At 36.6% G+C, this 20,266-nt stretch overlaps 1 pseudogene; it reads right to left on the bottom strand.

Moving 5' to 3' along the window:
* Positions 1-9,521: 9,521 nt before the first annotated feature.
* Positions 9,522-20,266, bottom strand: part of LOC136834119 (alpha-(1,3)-fucosyltransferase C-like) — a 15,832-nt pseudogene continuing 5,087 nt past the window's right edge.

The raw sequence follows: 20,266 nt of genomic DNA, 5'->3' as shown, positions 1-20,266 counted from the left end.
GACGCCAAGGAGTTCTGCTTCTAAATAAAAGTATCAATTGGCAAATATTATACACACTTTTTTCACCTGGTTATCAACAACACATGCAGCAGTGAACACATGTTACCATAAATACACAGAATATTAATATTAGAAGACTCCTCATTCATCACATCTATTTCCAGCTGCCACATTCAAGGATAAAGTTGTTAAGTATTACATTAACATCTGTGTCCACGATATAATTTACCTCTTTGTTAAGGTATCTTGCGTTACAGTCTCATACAGCTGATTCATTTGACAAAACCCAAAGTACAAGGTTACCAACAATATCATCACAAACCCACATTCCTTCTCAATATAACCATATCTCTGACAATGAAAGCATGTTACATAAGTGCTGCATACTCATTGTAATGTAACTATTGCCATTAACATGAACAGCCTTTTGTCAAAGCATAAATTATGAGGTTATGATTTTCCTTCGTATAGTTGCCACTAGCACCATTTTCTGTACCAGTGCCAAACAAAACATGTAAAGACACGGTAATTTTCTCTTTCGTTCTACATTCGTTAACTAAGTATATGTAAATTTAGTACATAAGTTTATTTTTCAGAAATATTTGTTGGTAGATATTAGTGAAGTTTTATGAATGTACAATTTCAATTTTTTTTAAATACTTCCAGACTGCCCGAGCACTATAGTCATAAAATAGTAACGTCTGTGGAGTAGTAACGCGCAGAGTAGGCTCGAATGTTCGAGTGAGCGATGAAAGCACCTTACGTATATATGACCAAGGTATTAGACAGTAGATAGACAGCAGAGAGAGCATACCGACAGAGGACAGTCCCCCCACACATCCCATTTCGTCGCCTCATATGGAATAAAGAAACCCAGATTTTCATTTGAAGAGATTTATTCCAGCGGCAGCTGATCGCGGGAAGCCGTTCCAAAAGAGAGAGAACAAAAAGCGTGTAAACAAAGCCTCTGTCACATTACATCCAGTACAAGGTGAGGACACATCGTGAAGAGTACAGTGAATAAATTCTATACTTTATCTTTAAGTCAGCGTTTTAATAACACCACTTTATAAAGCCACTTGGTTGCTTCCAATCACGAGCTATATTTATGCATACATCACATACTTCTACATCCTTTGAATATCAGGATCACATTTCAGAATGATGTGGGCAATGCCACTTGCAACATGTTTCTTAATTAACATATCAGTACATCAGAAATGGCTGTAGGTGATAATATCTCTTAATTAACGCACCAGCCACTTCGTTCTACTCTTTATTGACATTACAAATCATCATTTTCTGTTTTTAATTTCCCGCTCTTTTCTGGCTTCAGCGCCTTCCCTTGTTATGTATCCGGTCGTTGCATCATCCCGGCTGCCTCCACAGCAAAATTAGCAACAACATTGATATTGGAAGCAGACTTCACATCAACAACAGGTATATTGCGAAGGGTATAGCAACCTTGCTTTTCTTGTCAGTGATACAACCTGAAGCCGGCGCGGACCTTATTAATAATTTATACATTCTTTTCCTGAATTTTATCTTTGTTAGAGCAGTCATCTTTCCCGTAGCTCTTCCAATAATCTAGCCTTTCCATGAAACTATCATTTTGGAATCAACCACTAATGATTCAATTTTCTTGGCAACATTATCAACTTTACGGTCAATTTCTCAGAGCAAATTTGCCTAGTCACCAGTTGCATTTTTCCAAAAATATTTTTAATTTCAGCAATCCTGCCATTTATTTATCTCAGCGTTTTCGTCCTCTAGCAGCTTCATTTCCTTCTCAGTACAGTGGTTCCATTCTCCAACTCTCAGCAACTATTTACTGTTAATTGCGCTCCATCAAAACAATTAGGACAGAGCCACTTTGGCTTCTGACATTATCAGTACTGATGCTAAAGAGAAATAAATTTCTTACGATATCACTCATATTATTCACATCCTTTCTGCTCTTTATCTTGTCGTCTATTCAGTTTACAATTACAAAATAATTCTCCACTTTTTGCTAGATATAATATAGATTTATTGACACTGATACTTACTAATGATATTGTATGTACAACACGACAACTGCCACAAGGAAAAAATAGCTTTGTACTTTTCAGAATATGACAGTACTTAAGAAGCACATCTGCTCTCTGGCGCCACTTGCTTTCATATATATATATATATATATATATATATATATATATATATATATATATATATATATATATATATATATATATATAATTAAAGTTTTACACTGAGGGTTGTGGAACTTACCATGGAAACTCTCAAATCTGACTGAAGGAGCTGATTCAGGTAAAACAAAACATGAAGTCTGAACTGAAGCCTTACTTCAACAGGGAAAGTTTGAGATAAACATGCAGAGTCACTTAAAATCACTCATATTTACAATTGACAACTAAATCAGAAGAATGGGGAAATTCGAAACAGACAGGTAAAACAGATTCCTGTCAAACAACTAAATTTACAACAAATTAAACAATGACAGAACTGGGGAAAAATCCTCTTTGATGGACACTGTGGGGTGAGGGGCAGTGGTTAGGACCACGGCACAAGCACAAGGTGAACAGTTGATTCCACAGCTAACAACTCTGTCTGCAATCGAGAACGCATTCGGTTACTTACAAAAGACTAGGTAGCACAATAAAGGAGAACAGAGGGATGCACGGAAGGTGTAAAGGCAACTCGATTCTAAGCATTGATAAAACACTTGTGAATTTGGACATTTAATCACTGCACTAAATAAGTCAGGTCTCTGTGGAAAATTGCACTTAGGAAATGAAATAAATTTCAATAGAAGAAATGAAAGATTCGCGACTGATTCAAAACCTCATTTCTGGTACATTACTTTTCCGTCGGAGACAGGGGGTCCTCGTCTTCAGCGCCAGCATGGAGGGCAAGAATTTAAGGGGCTTGCATTGTAAAAAGACTGAGGCTCCAAACAGCCGGGGTCAAGGCTCTAAGGCCCTGTCCACACTAGCGGGCATGCCCGTCGGGCACTTCCAGCTGTTTATATTTTCTCTGGCTCTTGAAGCAGTGTTACCAGACAATCGCATCGTTCTGGCTCCATACTCGGTCAGTCAGTATAGTGGAACGGTTACGGGAACAGTGTTTGCCCGTCGGGCAGTGCCCGCTAGTGTGGACAGGGCCTAAGGGAGTGTAGTGGAAGGGGCAAGTGTATGGATTCTGCTGCTGGGTGTTTCTGAGGAAGTACCACTCATGAGTTGCCTTTTAGGATTTCGATGGATTATTTTTCTCTTCCTTCCAGATGGTGCTGTCTATTAGCTTGGCAGTCCGTTTCCTATGTGTCCCGGACCATGTGGCAGGCCACTGGCCACGTGGTGACCAGTTGCTAAGGGCCAAGCCACATTCTTTTTTTGGATTAATCTCCTTCACCAGCTCGTCTGCACCTCCAGCAAGGATTTGGTCTCCAGAAGTGATTACCGGGAAGGTCTCGAGCAGTCACTAGGTTAAAGAAGAGGATTAAAAGATTATCAAGGGGGGAGGAATGAACGATTTCTTTAGGAAGGGGCAATATTTTCCCGCACCTGCCCTTGTTAGTCAGCGGTGTTATTAACGTTACTGTACTTGTCTCCAAAAAATAAAAGCAAATCAAGCTTATGAGGGCTATACTGTATGTTATTGCAAAACTTAGAGGGGGAGGTGGCTTAGAAGAGGTCTCCCTCATTACACCTCCTCAATTGTTGACATTCCGCACCTGAATCGGGTGGGAATGTCTACGAATAAGTCAGCTCGACTGGATAAGCTATTATCTCTCTTTACCTCCTCTTTTAATATCACTAACGTCTTAAAATTAGTAACTCTGCGAGTCAATCAGTTGCAAATTATACGTCATCACTTATAACATGCAGAGTACAGAGCAGCTGGAAATTAATTCATTAAATTAAATTTATCTTGTTGATACTTTACGGCAATATTATATCAAGTTCAAACTAAAAGTATTCAGTGACTTATTATATCATGAATCAGAGTAATAACGTAAAATAGAGTTAAAGCATTATCTCTAAAGTAATATCTAAAATTAGTCATGCACGTAATGATAAAGTTAGCTTCGTGAATTCCAAGTCATGCAGTTAGTTTTCCTTAATGAGTCATTGCAACGAAGTACTCGAGAACTTATGTTAGGTGATGCCAGGATAGTTGTGCGCGGTGACATTGTGCAAGATATGGCACTAGCATCATGAGTGCCTCGTGGCACAAATCTCGGTACGTGATATTCAACCATGGCAGATGCAAGAGTAAGTAATAATTGTTAAGGAAAAATTATGATCAATATGCCAGGATTATATTCCTTAGCCTATGAAAGATGGCTAGGCTTTTTTATTTTTTTTAGCTCAAGAGGCATCAAATTATATATATATACATATATATATATATATATATATATATATATATATATATATATATATATATATACATATGTATGTATATACAGGTAGAAGAGACTCTTTAGCCTTGGCGGGCAACTCTTTACTTAATCTTTTCCTTCTGAGCTTTCTATAATTTCGAAATCCGTCCTGATTGACTTCTTCCAGCCGTTATGGTAAACTTGGAAGGTCCTATTTTTTTCCTTTTTTGCCTTAGAAGGTGTACCAGCTCCAGCTTGTCCACCAGTTGCTTACGGTGCTTTTTTATTGACATATGGTCATCTTTATTCATCCCTAATATGAAACTACTGTAAATAATGTAAATGTTGTTGTTGTTGATTTTGTTGTTTAGTCTACTGATTTTACCATGTTAATGTTATGAATTTATTTATTAGATTTGCCTCTAATTTTATGCTATTAATCTTAATGCTACTCATTATCGTAAGACAACCTGCTGAGTACTTTATTCAGAATATTCTAGGCCTAAGGTCAAATTTTCTTGAGCTCCAGAGTTGTGCCCTTAACTATGATTTGCGTTTTTATTCGAGATAATTATTATTATTATTCAGAAGATGAAACCCATTCACATGGAACGAGCCCACAGGGGCCATTGACTTGAAATTCAAGCTGCCAAAGAAAATGGTGTTCATTAGGAAGAAGTCAGTGGAGGTGAAGGGAAATACATAAAGAAGAGATCCTACTTATTAAAAAAGAAAAAAATAAATTAATAAATAGATAGAAATGTATTAAAATGCAACGAGAAAGTATTAGGGTAGTAGTAACAAATCAGTAGTTGAATTTTTAATCCCAGGGTTTGATACTTCTGATTTTATATATTGTTGTAACATCTGGAGTGCAGTTGCCATGAAGTTATTTATTTCAATTTCTTAAGTTCAATAATATTTAGGTATTTGCTGTTTATCACAATCCAAATATTAACAATTCTATATATGGCTGTCTCTTGGAGAGGATTAGTATGGCTCAGTCACAGGATTCAAAAGCTTCAATCGTTATTTGTGAAGACTGCAATGCAGAGCACAGTTAGTGGTTTAATTAAAATTCACGGATCTACATGACCTGTCTGCTCTTGAATTCTGTGTATCCTCCAATTTCGTTCAGCTAACTGGGGAACCCATGCATATTTCTGGTAATAGATTGAGATTACATACCTGTCAATCAGTATATTTCTAATGCCACCAATGGAAAAACGTTCTGGTTGAAATCTACAGCCAACTGGGATTGCATTATTGAAGATTGTGAGGCACTTAATACTTCAGATGCTATATCAGATCCAGATCTCAAGAAGTTAAATGAAATGCTGATGGCTATTTTGGTAAGGTATGTTCCTGGAATGGTCATAAGATTAGGACAAATGACCAGCCTTCATTTGACGATGTTATTATTATTATTATTATTATTATCATTATTATTATTATTATTATTATTATCATTATTATTATTATTATTATTATTATTATTATACAGAAGATGAAATCAAAGGAGCTCTTGACTTGAAATTCAAGCTTCCAATGAAAATGGTGTTCATTAGGAAAAGTAAGAGGAGGTAAAGGGAAATACATAAAGAGGAGATCCCACTTATTAAAAAGAAAAATAAATTAATAAATAGATAAAAGTGTATTAAAATCCAAGGAGAATAATAGGGGGTTTAGAAACAGACAAACAGACCGACACAAAGAGAGAATAGCATTAAGTAATGACACGAAAATGTATGGTTAAGCAAAAAAAAAAAATTAAAAAGATAAGTAAAAAGAATTTTAAAAGAAATCTAGGAACCGTAAAGAAGTAAGCACTGCACATACACAAGCACACACACAAAGGCAAATATATATATATATATATATATATATATATATATATATATATATATATATATATATATATATATGTATATATATATATATATATATATATATATATATATATATATATATATATATAAATACGTATATTGTTAAGAGGGAAACCACTTCTGAAGCAAACCCAAACCTCCAAACTGCCTTGCCCCCACAAAATAACGTAATTTAGCACTGATATTTAGCTGAGAAGGGCGTGAGAAACTCAGCCCCTACGTAAATTTCTCTCCATGCTCCCCTTTTTGGTGCATCTGTTTATCTTTTCTAAAGACCTGGTGACTGCTTGAATAACCTCTTTTCAGATAAAAGGCGAATGGAGATGAATCCTGCCGAAAATCCTCCAGAAAGGTTGAGTTCCCCATAAAGACTAGCAAACATGAGTTGCCAGAAGTCACCAGGATTTGGGAAAGATCCCAACATAGAAAACGAGGTGACATGACCACCATCTTGCGATGACAGTGACCTCTGGGAGGAGCAGGATAATAAGCCACTGAGGTCATATAAAGCGAGGAACAGCGGCTGTCGCTCTCCGAACACCCCGTCAGCAGACCGACACATTACCTTTTGTATACTCCTTATTGAGCTGACCCCTCCACGTGGTCACCTTTCGACCACCCAGTCACATTACCTGTGCATTTTCCAATTAAACTCATTCCTCCAGAACTGGTGAAATTCGACGAGGCCCCTCCATCGCTCAGTTATAAGGTAACGTCCTGACTAGAGGTTTTTTCAACAGTCACGTATCTTTAATCTCCAACTGCACTCTCATTTTCTTTTCTGAAGTGTGAGTTATCACAAAGACCTGACTCACTTAGCTCAGTGTGAATTTTAATGCAAGTATATCGTACCAGAATCGAGTTATCTTGGCACCCTCTGTGCAACCCTCTATTTGTCCGAGAGCGTTCAATTATCCTTGTGTAACTGCTGGCATTATCAAATTGCAGACGGTACATCGGCTGTGGAGACATCTACTTGTCTTGTGCTTCTTGCAGTGAGAAGGCCACTGGAATCAATTCTTCAGTATCCCTTTCAAGAGGATTAATCATAGACTATTCAATTTTTTGACAGTGATAGCATAACTAACCTCATGGCAGCCCCTGTTGGATCTGCCTATCATTCCCCAGTCTTCTGATTGATGTGTTTAATTGTAAATATATTCCATTTAAAGTAAACCTAAGTGTTTATCTGCAAGCCCCTTGTTGGAGTATGGCCCTCAGCCCAACTATTTTTTTTCTATTAAGTTTCCTGCCTGACCCAGCAATTGAAGTCAGATTTTTCAGGGTGTATAAGCAAACCTCCCTGTTCAAGAGCTAGACCCTAGATGGGACCCTGAACAAGGAATACAGTAAGAAGGCCAGGTAGGAATGTAATATATATATATATATATATATATATATATATATATATATATATATATATATATATATATATATATATATATATATATCTGTAGCTCTATAGTTTCAAGGCTACAGCGCAAGTTTCTAAGCAAATGATAAAAATGAAAGAGCACTTAAACAATCTCTTGACAGTGGTCAAGGATGTTCATTTTCATTTTCATATAATTCAAGTGACAAATTCTAAGTTGGTCAAACAGGCAAGTCACTAGAGAAACAAATAGATTGTGTAAGATGTCATAAACGGGGGCAATGAAACAAGGTGCAAGTTATGCTGGCGGTGGATGAAATGGAATGAAATATAGAATTTTGTCTCAAGGCCAAGCGCTGGGACGTATGAGGTCATTCAACGCTGAAAGGGAAATTGGGGTAGAAAGGTTTGAATAGTGTAACAGGATGTAAATTTCACAGTTGCACTATGAAACAATTGTTAGGAGAGGGTGGAAAGTAAGATGGAGAGAGAGAATATGAACAGTGGTACAGTAAAAGGAATGAAAGGGGTTGCAAGCTAGGGGCCGAAGGGACGCTGCAAAGAATCTTAAGTAATGCCTAGAGTGCACTGCATGAGGTGCACTGACGGCACTGACCCCCTACGGGATGCTGGCGGTGAAAGTTCAGTTTTTGCTCATGTTAGAGATAATGACCAAGTTCTTCAGTGGACGGACGCTAAAATATTGGTCTGTTCTGTAAATATATTAGAAGGAAATATAACTGAGTTTAGGGTTTTAAGAGCCAGCTTTAACAACAATAAATATGATCCATTTATTTCAAAAAGAAACGTTATAAATAAGCAAACTTTACGGAGTGCAGTTAAGCCAGGTCCAAATGACAACAAAACCGTGCGGCTGTAATTTCAGTTAAGAAACAATCCTGGCAGGTGTCCTCGAATTACAAAATTATTGCATAGCTTGATCTCTGTCAGAAAACCTTCACCTGTGGCTTCTATGACTTCATCGAATTCTGAACATTTTGTGCATTATGTATTGTGTTTTCATGCACATATATTGCACGTCTCTTTACTACGTGCCATTCTTTTTGAAAATGCCTAAACAGGCGATACCAATTGGGACCCTATCCTCTGTTTCGTTGTTACTTGTGTTATTATGTTTTTAAACGTCCCATGTTCTTGTGATTTATATACACAAACATTTACAAAACACACACGTGTGTATATATATATATATATATATATATATATATATATATATATATATATATATATATATATATAAATATATATATGAAAAATAAGAAGGCCCATAAAACACTATTTAAACGTTGGGCCTTCTTATTTTCATATTACACTGTAGTATTACAGGAAAAGACATTCAAATATATATATATATATAGATATATAATTATATATATATATATATATATATATATATATATATATATATATATATATATGTATATATATATATAATTATAATAACCATAATACCTCTTAGCTTTTCGATTTCTTCACACTTCAGAGCCTGAGATCCAAATGGAAAGAATATGAAGCAACCTGACGTTAGCAGATTCGAACCGGCATCTGGAGTAGCAGAACGAGCTTACCCGCTTGACCACGAGAATTGTCATCATTACAATTACATACGCATCTGGTAAAAAGCGACCAGTAGATTTTATGTATATTACGCCTCTTTCGTCTTTTCAAGGCGTTCCCCTTTCGATTCTCACCAAACATTTTGGAATGCGGCTGCTGTCCTCATGCACCTGCAGCTTCCCATACAATCGACCCATTAGACTCATTGTAAAGTCTAGGATATTTAGGAAGAGACTGATGTCCGGAGCCGGGTCCAACACTCACGCCATTTCTTCTTCTTCGCCCTTTAAACCCTAATCTCACTCGCGAACAGAATATTCGAATCCGCTCGTAAACCAACATTCTAAATCTGTTGCACACATTTTTATTTTGGTTGTGGGTATTTGACAATGCACGTGTACATAATTTAAAGACCTTGTTATTTTTAATATGTTTACATAATTATGAGACTTAGAATATGTGACATCAACGGAGAAAATTTGCGAAAATGTTATAATTACCCTGTACATCAAAACTGGATATGTCCTTACATTTTTATTTTCTACATTAATTACCATTATTTTTATGGTAATAAACAATTTTAAGTAAACTTTTACACACCATCCGTATTCTAACTCCAGTGTAACAAATGTTTATTAAGGATGAAATTAGAGAAAGGCCAATTTTCTAATTACAAAATATACAGTAGATATATCCGGAGGATGCTGCAGTCCAGTGTTTTTCTTTTGTTGTCACTGATTTGCACTCTCGGCAAATTGACCACACTCGCTTTACTCTGTACTAATATCGATTCCATTGCCTCTTTGACCATAGGGTTTAGTGTAGCCCTTCTAAAAACTTTTTTTTTATTATTACTTTATACCATCACTTTCTCCAGAAGAAGTTCACTGGCGTCGTGTTGGCATTTATACCCTAATTTCACAACACTATCCGGCTCACGCGCCGGGTATTACGTAGAGGTCACAACGAGTGAGTAAACTAAGTTTCCTTGGCTATTCACCACGACTTCCTATTAGGCTTTGTTAAAAGTCTATTCGATTGTTGGATAGCCTAATGTCTTTATTTATCCTGTCAAAATGGACCGAGGGTAAATTATCTGGCGTCACACTTACCAAAGTTACATACAACGATAATCCTGATTATAGATGACGTTTCAGGATATCGTCTGCGTCTCGTGCATAAACATGATCCTAAATAACAACTATTTTGTAACTTTTAGCGTATGTGACCACGTAGATATCTGAAGAGTTAAGAGAAGCTAATCAAACTGAGCTAGTAGTGGACTGAAATACATAATCTGGATTACTGGACATTTCACGAAGGAAATTTTGAACGGCTTCTGAAGCCAGGCCATTCAGAGGCAAGGAGATCTACACGATGTGATAGTATAGAGAGAGGCGACCTCTTCCACAGGGTCCTCTTGGACAAGTCTCATAAAGTCGACTTTGAGCACCCACATAACCCTTACATCACGTTAAAGGAACGAGAAGCATCTGACTGATTTCATCCATGAAAATGTGTTACATATGTACATACAAACTCGTGTTGATTGCTTAACTGTCTATCAGTACATGAATTATTTGTGGTCTTAATGAAATGAAAGAAAATACAAAGTTAGCGTGCGTAAAATTTTGAAAAATTACACCAAGAAGTAGACGACGAAAGTTAAAGTATAGGATCTGAACATTCACGGTGAAGATCAGTGCTGACAGGACAACGAGAATGTACCCTTATAGAGAGACATACGGCCACCATGTCCCTCAAAAATTCTGAACTAGTAACGAGACCAAATACAACACAGCACTCATTCTTTCCAAAACTAACATGTCAATATGCACCTCTCAATATGCACCTCCCTTCCAATTGTTGAACAAAATTGAAAACGCTTCTAAAATATGAACCAAACAGTGAAAAAAGTTCGTCTGTGTAAATAATTACTCCGGATCTTGGTCTTGGCAACGGACCATATTCTAACTGTAGTTTTATCTCTTTTGCCATATAGCATTCATGTTATTACCAATTCACGTAAAAATCCAGCTGCTAACCGGAATTACATATACTGCATCATTCCCGCAGGTGCATTGTATCAACAGCACTTATGTGTTCGGAAATAAAATTCTTCCCTTAGGCATTTCTAACTGAAGAGAAATATCAAACAAATGAGATAAAGACAAAGCTACTCAAGAAGACGGGTTTAGAGATGAAACTGTTGTGAAATTTGTAGCTCTATCACTATTATTAGCGTTGTGTGTGTGTGTGTGTGTGAGAGAGAGAGAGAGAGAGAGAGAGAGAGAGACGACTTAAAATCCCGCATGGCAAGTTACTATCGTCGAAAGTTGTTGGGGAGTCGAGTTGTTTGCTAAATTTCAGGCCATCACGGTTCCGTTTCCCCGTCTCTTTTCGCCGTGAGTAAATCTAGCAATGGCCGATGACGTTGGCAGTTGGCAGTCTTTGTCGCTGTTAAACCAGTCATGGAGGCCTTCATAAACGTGCACCTTCGGGTCAGTGCAGCCGTTCGCAAAGGTCACACCAGGGCCTCGACGATGCCGCCCATCCCGAGATGACTTCATGTGATATCTTCCACCTGATGGAGACGATGCAGAAGGTGCTGAGAAGGACTGACGTGTGGAAACGCTTTTGAATATCTTGTTCCTCAACGTTTATATTCAGCATAATGCTATCATTTGATATTGGCAGACGTTTTAGTGGATTAATTTAACTAAAATCAGTAATTATTATACTTGTTACATGTGTGAATCTACGACGCTTGTCATAGTACAGATTATACTCGGTGTATTTAATTTTTTTCTTTTGTTTTTATTTACTGGTTTTATCTCGCACTACCACAGATTGGTTTGACCTAGGCATCTGCAGTTGCACCCACCAATAATGAAATAAGTGTATTTATATGAAAGTTGATGTATATATATATATATATATATATATATATATATATATATATATATATATGTATATATATATATATGTATATATGTTACATCAAACAGAATATATAAATAAAATATATATATTGAGTGTAATTATTACATCAAAACAGAATTATAAATAAAAGGGGATTTGAGTGTAATTGACTAAATGGATGGTAAGGGGATTTAGACCCAATGGAGAGAGAGAGAGAGAGAGAGAGAGAGAGAGAGAGAGAGAGAGAGAGAAAAAAATAGCTTGCACGGCATTTGCGAAGCATGCTAAACGGAAGTCTATTCGTACCGAGGTCTTAAAACGGAATTACCGTGGATGGCAGTGGCTGAACGCCGCCTTCAGCTCTGCCTTTCTAGATCACATAGCAAAGTGGACTAAGTGGACTGAGATGAGTGGTTTTAGGTTTCCAGTTAGTAAAACGGTAACCATGCACTCTTGCCGTATAAGAGGGTTCCATGCTGATCCAAATCTGTTCAAACATGGGCAGAGAATTCCATGTGTTGGTGAAACAAGCTTTCTTGGGTTGATTTTTGATAGCAAGCTGACCTGGATTTCATATCTGAAATATATCAAGACAAAATGCTTGAAAGTAATGAATACGCTGAAAGTTGTGTCCCACACTTCGTGAGGTGCTGACCAAACTCGGATGTTCAGACTGTACAAAGCGTTGGTCTATTCAAAATTAACCTATGGGTGTGAAGTGCACACCTCAACAAAGTCTAACAGCCTTAAAATGCTTAATTCAATTCATCATAGAGGAGTAAGATTAGTTACAGGAGCACTTAAGTCATCTCCAATTGACAGCATGCTTGTAGACGCTGGGAGATGTCTCTGGATCTTCACTACCAACGTCTGTTAGTTCGGAGCTGGTACAGATTTCAGAGGCTCCCTAAGTCTTTAACCAGCATTGTATCAGAAATGAAAAGCATTGGCAATTTTATGAAAATCACCCAGACAACCTGAACCATTTGCTTTTAGAGCAAAAATGTATAAATAGACAGTTAAACATGCCAGGGATGGAGACTTTACCAGCTACGTATTCGGTTAGCCCTGACCCTGTGGAACCTTCCAGAGGTAAAATTCTGTAGTTATTTTAAGGAACAAAGCTCAAATGTCCAATGAGGCAATGGGGTCAATATTTTAGATCATTCCTCTGAACATGATAATTTCATTGCAGTTTTCACAGATGGCTCAAAGTCAGATGCTGGTGTCGGCTTTGGAGTGGTCTTTCCTCATGTAGAAAGAGCCCGAAGATTATCATCTATTGCATCTATTTTACAGCAAAACTGAATGCAATATTAAAGGACTTAAAGGAAATTCTTCCTCTGAATGGACATAGTTTTACTCTATACTGTGATTCAAGAAGTGCTCTTCAGTCTTTAGAATCTTTTAACTCTTCACATCCATTGCTTTTAGAGATATTGGAATAGCTGTTGCTAATAAAAAATAAGAGGTAAAGAAGTAAATTTTTGCCGGGTGTCTTCCTGTGTTGGGTGGTTGGGAACAATCAAGCTGATCAACTTGCTAAGTCAGCAGTCACTGCTCCAGAACCCAGGAGATGCCTACTACCACAGGGATGTATATCCTCTTGTAGGTCAGAAAAATGAAAACCTTTGGCCCCTTTGGGAAAATATTGCAACAAATAAAACAATGAGCAGTATTACGCATCAGCATCTCCTTGGTCATACCCTATATGCCAAGGAGACAAGAAACGATGTTGAGTAGACTAAGGATTGGACACACAAGACTCACTCTGGTTCTTGATGTCAGGTGAAAATCCTCCGTTCTATGAGGACTGTATTGTGCCCTTGACTGTGGGACATTTGCTGGTCGACTGTCCCAGTCTTGGGAATCTAAGACACAGGTTCCTATCTGGGGGACGGGACAGAGAAGGACATTTTATCCCTTGCTATGACTCTTGGAGAGGATTGTAATAGAGAGCAGTTATGTATCTTTGTTAGAGAGGCGGGCCTCCTCAAATTTTAAACCATATACATATGCAGTATTTGTGTATGTATGTATGTATTTATAGTATATGTGAACAGATATGATTACATATATTATATATATATATATATATATATATATATATATTATATATATATATAAAATATATATATATATATATATATATATATATATATATATATATAATATATATATATATATATATATATATATATATATATATATATATATATATATATATATATATATATATATATATATATATATATATATATATATATATATATATATATATATATATATATATATATATATATATATATATATATATTTTTTTTTATATGAAACTCCTCTTAAATCTATTTGTTTCTTTATTTTTAGTCACCGATTTAAATTTATTACGGAGTCAATAACCTAGATGTTGTGACGCCAGTTTTAGTAGCCATAAATCAAGCAATCTGAAAGAACTTAAAGAAAAGTGACGCCTGGAGAGTGTGAATACTCACTTGAAATACTCCATATAAGCTGTTGTGTTTCTATCTAGGTATTTGAGATAGGAGGCGAGTTCCTCTACGCTTTCAAAATCAGCCGCATTGATCAGCGAATGTGGCGGTGCCTGGGCTGAGTAATTGGCTGAGCCCCACACTACTGGCACGACGTTGTACCTGCGGCAGAAGAAATGACAGAAATGTACCACAACAGAGGTGATAAACTAGCCACATCTAATATTTCAGTCTTACCCTTCTCATCTTCCTTCCATCCCGTCTTTACTTATTTTTTCTCATCTTCCCATTCCTCCCAGCTCCTCTCCAACTATTCCCCTCCTTCCTTCTGTGTCTCCTCTTTCCTTCTCATCATGATCACACTCACACTTCTCAGTCACTCACTGTATGATGCTGAAGAACTTCTCAGTGACGTAATCTCTGCAGTGGGAATTCTCAAAGGAGAGGTAGAATTTATAGTCTCTCTCCAGCATCTCATAACACGATGACTGATGCGATCTCTCCTATTCTACAAAGGTCCGCACTTTCCGTACACGTCCACCGGAACGTAATTTTGCAGAGTGCGGGCCAGACTGAAATTGAAATACAATAGACTGAAATTTAAATACAATAAACAACAAAGGCAATCCCATAGACGTCCGGACTGAGTCAAGTATCCTGAACTGAAGATGCCTGCATGCTAGGAATGTTTTCAGCCGGTAATATATATATATATATATATATATATATATATATATATGTATATATATTATATTTATAATATATATATATACATATGTATATATATTATATATATATATACACATATATATATATACATATATATATATATATATAAATAAAGATAAAATCCATGAAGGAAACGGAAACACTGGACTGGAGTGCCTTTGACGCAAGGTCACTTTACTTTATTTATATATTCATCACGTTCCATATTTTCGTGGATTCAGTTATTACTTTATTTATATATTCATATATATTCCATATTTTATATATATATATATACACATATATATATATATATATATATATATATATATATGAAAACAAAAACACACACACACACACACACCTTTCTGCTGCTTGAAGATTTGCAATTGGACACGAACCAAGCAACCATCTTGGACTTCCCGGTGGCAACGCGTTCCGAAAGGGCCGGCAGATTCACTGCGCGTCTTCTCACATACCCGGCTCTGTGGGCAGAGGCAGAAGAATGACATAGGAATAGCAAAGCTAACTCAGACCTCCAAATTCCCTCTTCACTAGTGTCCTCAGTGACCAGAGTTCTTCTCACGCTAGTTTGTATTTCATCCATGTGAAACCGTCTTATTGTCGAATTTCTGTATAATTTTAATATCTTTAATCTTAAGAAAATTATATTTTACCAAGACGCATTACAGACAATTTCAAAGCCTCTGAGACAACCCTCCAGAGTCCCTTTCTCAGGGCCACTAGCCAAAAACACTTTTGACGTCCGCACTCAATCTCGAATGCCTTATATTTTATGAGAATCTGACTGGGGATCCCGTATCATAACCAATTCAAACATTCTTAAGACATAGCTCATAGTCTGCATTTTCTAATTTTCCAGCAATTTTTTATTATTTTATCCACGAAAATTTAATTCATCCTCTTATTTCTATGGGTATTGCTATTCATTTCACTCCAATATATTTTCTTTCGTAACAGCTTTTTGTCTACATTAAAAGACGCTTGTTTGCATCCCATTTTCAGTTTTCTGTTCAGTTTTTGTCGTATTTCGTCAATCTCTTGGCGGAAACGTCCAGCGATAAAATAATCCGCTTAGGAACCGGAGAGGTTCTCCGACTGCTACTCTTTTCTGGAAAGGACAGTGCCAATGCCTCCCAGTGCCTCGGTTGGGTAACAGGATCTTGCCGGAATGCAGGTGATCAGCTGAAGCACGGTGCTCTGATTATGATTAGCCTATAGGGGGCAAACTTGAGAGAGAGAGAGAGAGAGAGAGAGAGAGAGAGAGAGAGAGAGAGAGAGAGAGACTTTTTAGTAATTTGCTTCCAAACTTTACACGCAGTAAACAGCACTAGTGGCACACATGAAAGGGCGTCTTTTTGCGTCTGCTAATCATGAAATTATATCAATTCACTTTTTGGGAAAGGGAAGCTCAAGAGGACTGTGGGGGAGGAGGTAATGTTGTGAATCCTGAGAAGAAGAGAAAGCCGTTGGTAAAGGGCAGGAAGAAGAAATGGAGGTGTGTCAGATCTCCTTCTTTGATTAGACCTACGAGGTTAGGGAGAAAAATGAATGCTAAGAGGCCAATCCCAGACCGGAAAATGTCTTCCTCATAATAAATCAAATTAAGAGCCTCAGCAATACAGTTCTTCCTAAATGAAGTGATGAATTTTCAAGCATAACTCTACAATACTAAAATTTACACAGATATCCAGACAATCCAAATTTTGAGTTTTGTGGTTTTATTTACGGACTTGGGAAATCGGAGTCGAGGCGGTAGGTGAAGGTCCAGTTGAAGACTCCATCGTAAGGGGTTAAATTGCTGAAGAGATGCATGGGAGACTCCTCCATCACGAAGATGTAGTGGGTGTGCTGCGACCTGGGGAGGTTAGGGGAAGGTTGTGAGGGGTTGGTTAATTGTGAAAGCACCTACAGATGTTACTAGTGATCAGTTAATTATGAGGTTAAATTATCATGGAAGTTACTAATCAGAATGAAAGATGTCAGTGATGGTTATGTACTATTGTTATCATTATTTTTACCAGATACTGAATCAGTAGTGGCACTGGTATAGTATTAATGAATAATCGTAAAATATTAAGCATACAGGGCAAATAATGCTTAACATGTTATCCATTGCAACTCCACCCACTGAAATGACTAAATCGTGACCGTGGAAATAACCGGGACAGTCTCCAAGGATTTGTCTTGTTGAATGAATGGGCTATGAAGCGGCAACCTAACTATCCCAGGGTTCAATTTGTAGTCAGTTTCATTCGTAATTAAACTTGTCACAAATCTACCAACTTAACCTTGAAATTCATTTTCACTGACCTTCTGGAGGAGTTCCTTGTCTCGGAACGGAAGCGTGCCAGACCAGGGCATCTAACTGAGAGAATGGGTATCTGGAGTGGTTCGAGGTGGTCACACAATTATTGAAGAGGCATCCAGCTCATGAAAGGTTCCGCCCAAGGCCGAAGGAGTAGTGAAATTTGCCGTACATCTGAACGATTGTTATCATCATTATCATAAATGGACGTGAATGATGACTGACTGACTGAACTCATTAAACTAGCGTTGGCTGCATATTTATATTTTATTTACCAGATATTTTGGATGCGTTAAAGCGTTCCGCAGAAACGACCACACAACGGTAAAGATGGTCAAAATAAATAAGATACACTTAATTTCAGGATAAATTTAAATTTGAAAAGAAAAGACATCGCAAGACATTACCTGACTTTGTAGACGAATAAGACTACTGAACACAATTCAACCTATGTGTAAATCCTGTGAAATACATAAATAAATGATAAAGAGTAACTATTTCAAAGTTTAATACCAATTACATACAGTATATCACGTAATGTGTGTGTGTGTGAGTTTGTGTGTGTTTATGTGTGAGAGAGGTAGATTTTTAAAGAATTAATGCAAAATTTTTACAGATTTTATGCAAAGCAGGGCTGCATAACATCAAAACAGCTGATGTTTACTAACGCAGTACAAACATCACTACAAAAGAAGAATAAAATTTCTCGTCTTTTTCATAGAATTGAATAGCAAAGGTGTCATTTGTAATATTATCCTTCAGACACAGCTACATCATGATCACCGAATTCTCCATCCATCTAACAGAACCTCGTACGGGAAGACTAAGTCAAGGCTTAGGGCAATGTTGGATAGAATAAGATCAGGGATGACGTGGAAGGGAGAACGGCTGGAAGGAAATTGGTAGATTAAAAGCAGTGAGTAAACTCCAGAGTATCTCCAATACGGTGTTGGAACTGCTTTTCATTAGTTATTCACCCAAATGATTCAAGTTCAGTAACGACAAATTCGACTATAATCTTTTTCTTCTTCTTGGAATTTCTGTCTGTGTATCTTTTATTCAAACTGTAACTGCAGAATCTGAGGCCAGATACAAATCTTGCAGACGAAATACTTACTCAGACAAAAAAATAAAACTATAATTTACAAGGACTGAAAGCAACAAATACGACCGAAACATCTTTTAAAACCTAAGAGTTAGAACAACACAACTGAAACGGTTCTTTCTAACCAAGCCGAAGATATTATCACTGTTTTTGTCCAGATGTGGGCTTTATTCTGCGGGAACGCCCAAACCATTCTGACAAATCATGGCCATTACGCGGGATCCTTTTCGGCGTCACTTATGCTGGAGGCGGTTGCCCATACAAGCGCCTGTCGTTGGGAATTATACATGACAGTTCGCGTCCCCGGACACCACATCTAGATGAGGTGTCTAGATATGCGGATTTTGAATATGGATATTTTCTAGTGATTTTACAGTATATCATCTTGCGTTGGGGCATAAATTTGTATTCATTACACTTAATAGAATAAGACAAGAAAAGGACATGTCAGGATTTGTATTTAAGATTATGATACCATAGGTATTTCTATTTGGTCGATATAGTTTTCCTTTGTGGGCATAAAGTTATGTGTATATATATATATATAAATAATATATATATATATATATATATATATATATATATATATATAAAATATATATAATAGAATATATACAAAGAAAGAATAGACAAGAAAATGACATGTCCGGATTTAGACAGATTATAATACCAGGTATTTCTATTTAGTTTGTGCTGTTTTCCTTTGTGAGCATACTTATGTAAATTTATGTATATATATATATATATATATATATATATATATATATATATATAATAATATAATGCACTTAATAGAACAGACAAGCAAAGCGGCATGTCTGGATTTGTATTTAAGATTTATGATACCAAAGGTATTTCTATTTGGTTTGTACTGTTTTCTTTGTGAGAGTTATGTAAACAAAGTTATATAAATATATATATATAAACAATGTATATATATATATATATAAATATATATATATATATATATATATATATATATATAATATTTATAATGCACTTAATAGAATAGACAAGCAAAGCGACATGTCCGATTTGCATCTGCAAATACCAAAGGCATTTCTATTTGTTTGTACTGTTTTCCATTGTGAGCATAAAGTTATGTATATATATATGTATATATATATATATATATATATATATATATATATATATATATATATATATATAGAGAGAGAGAGAGAGAGAGAGAGAGAGAGAGAGAGAGAGAGGAGAGCACGTTGCAACTTTCTCTGATCTGACGGTGAAGAACCCGGTGGCAGTTTGTTGCCTCCAAATCAATAGGCCTATAAGCTTGAGATGGAAAATCTCCCTTTTCATGCTACCGAAGTAACCGTCACGGAATGAATGACTCCGTGGACCCACGCGCCAGGTCTGGTTCCGCCTACACTCCCGCAAACAATCCGAAAGCTGCTCGAGGGTTTAATTGTGTTTAATGAAGACTCATCTTCCTTTCCGACCTATAAAACAAATCTGTTTTATCTTTGAAA

This window comes from Macrobrachium rosenbergii, chromosome 53, assembly GCF_040412425.1.
Source record: "Macrobrachium rosenbergii isolate ZJJX-2024 chromosome 53, ASM4041242v1, whole genome shotgun sequence".
Taxonomy (NCBI): Eukaryota; Metazoa; Arthropoda; class Malacostraca; order Decapoda; family Palaemonidae; genus Macrobrachium; species Macrobrachium rosenbergii.
Note: the sequence above shows the minus strand (reverse complement) of the source record. Positions and strands in the feature narration are given on the sequence as shown.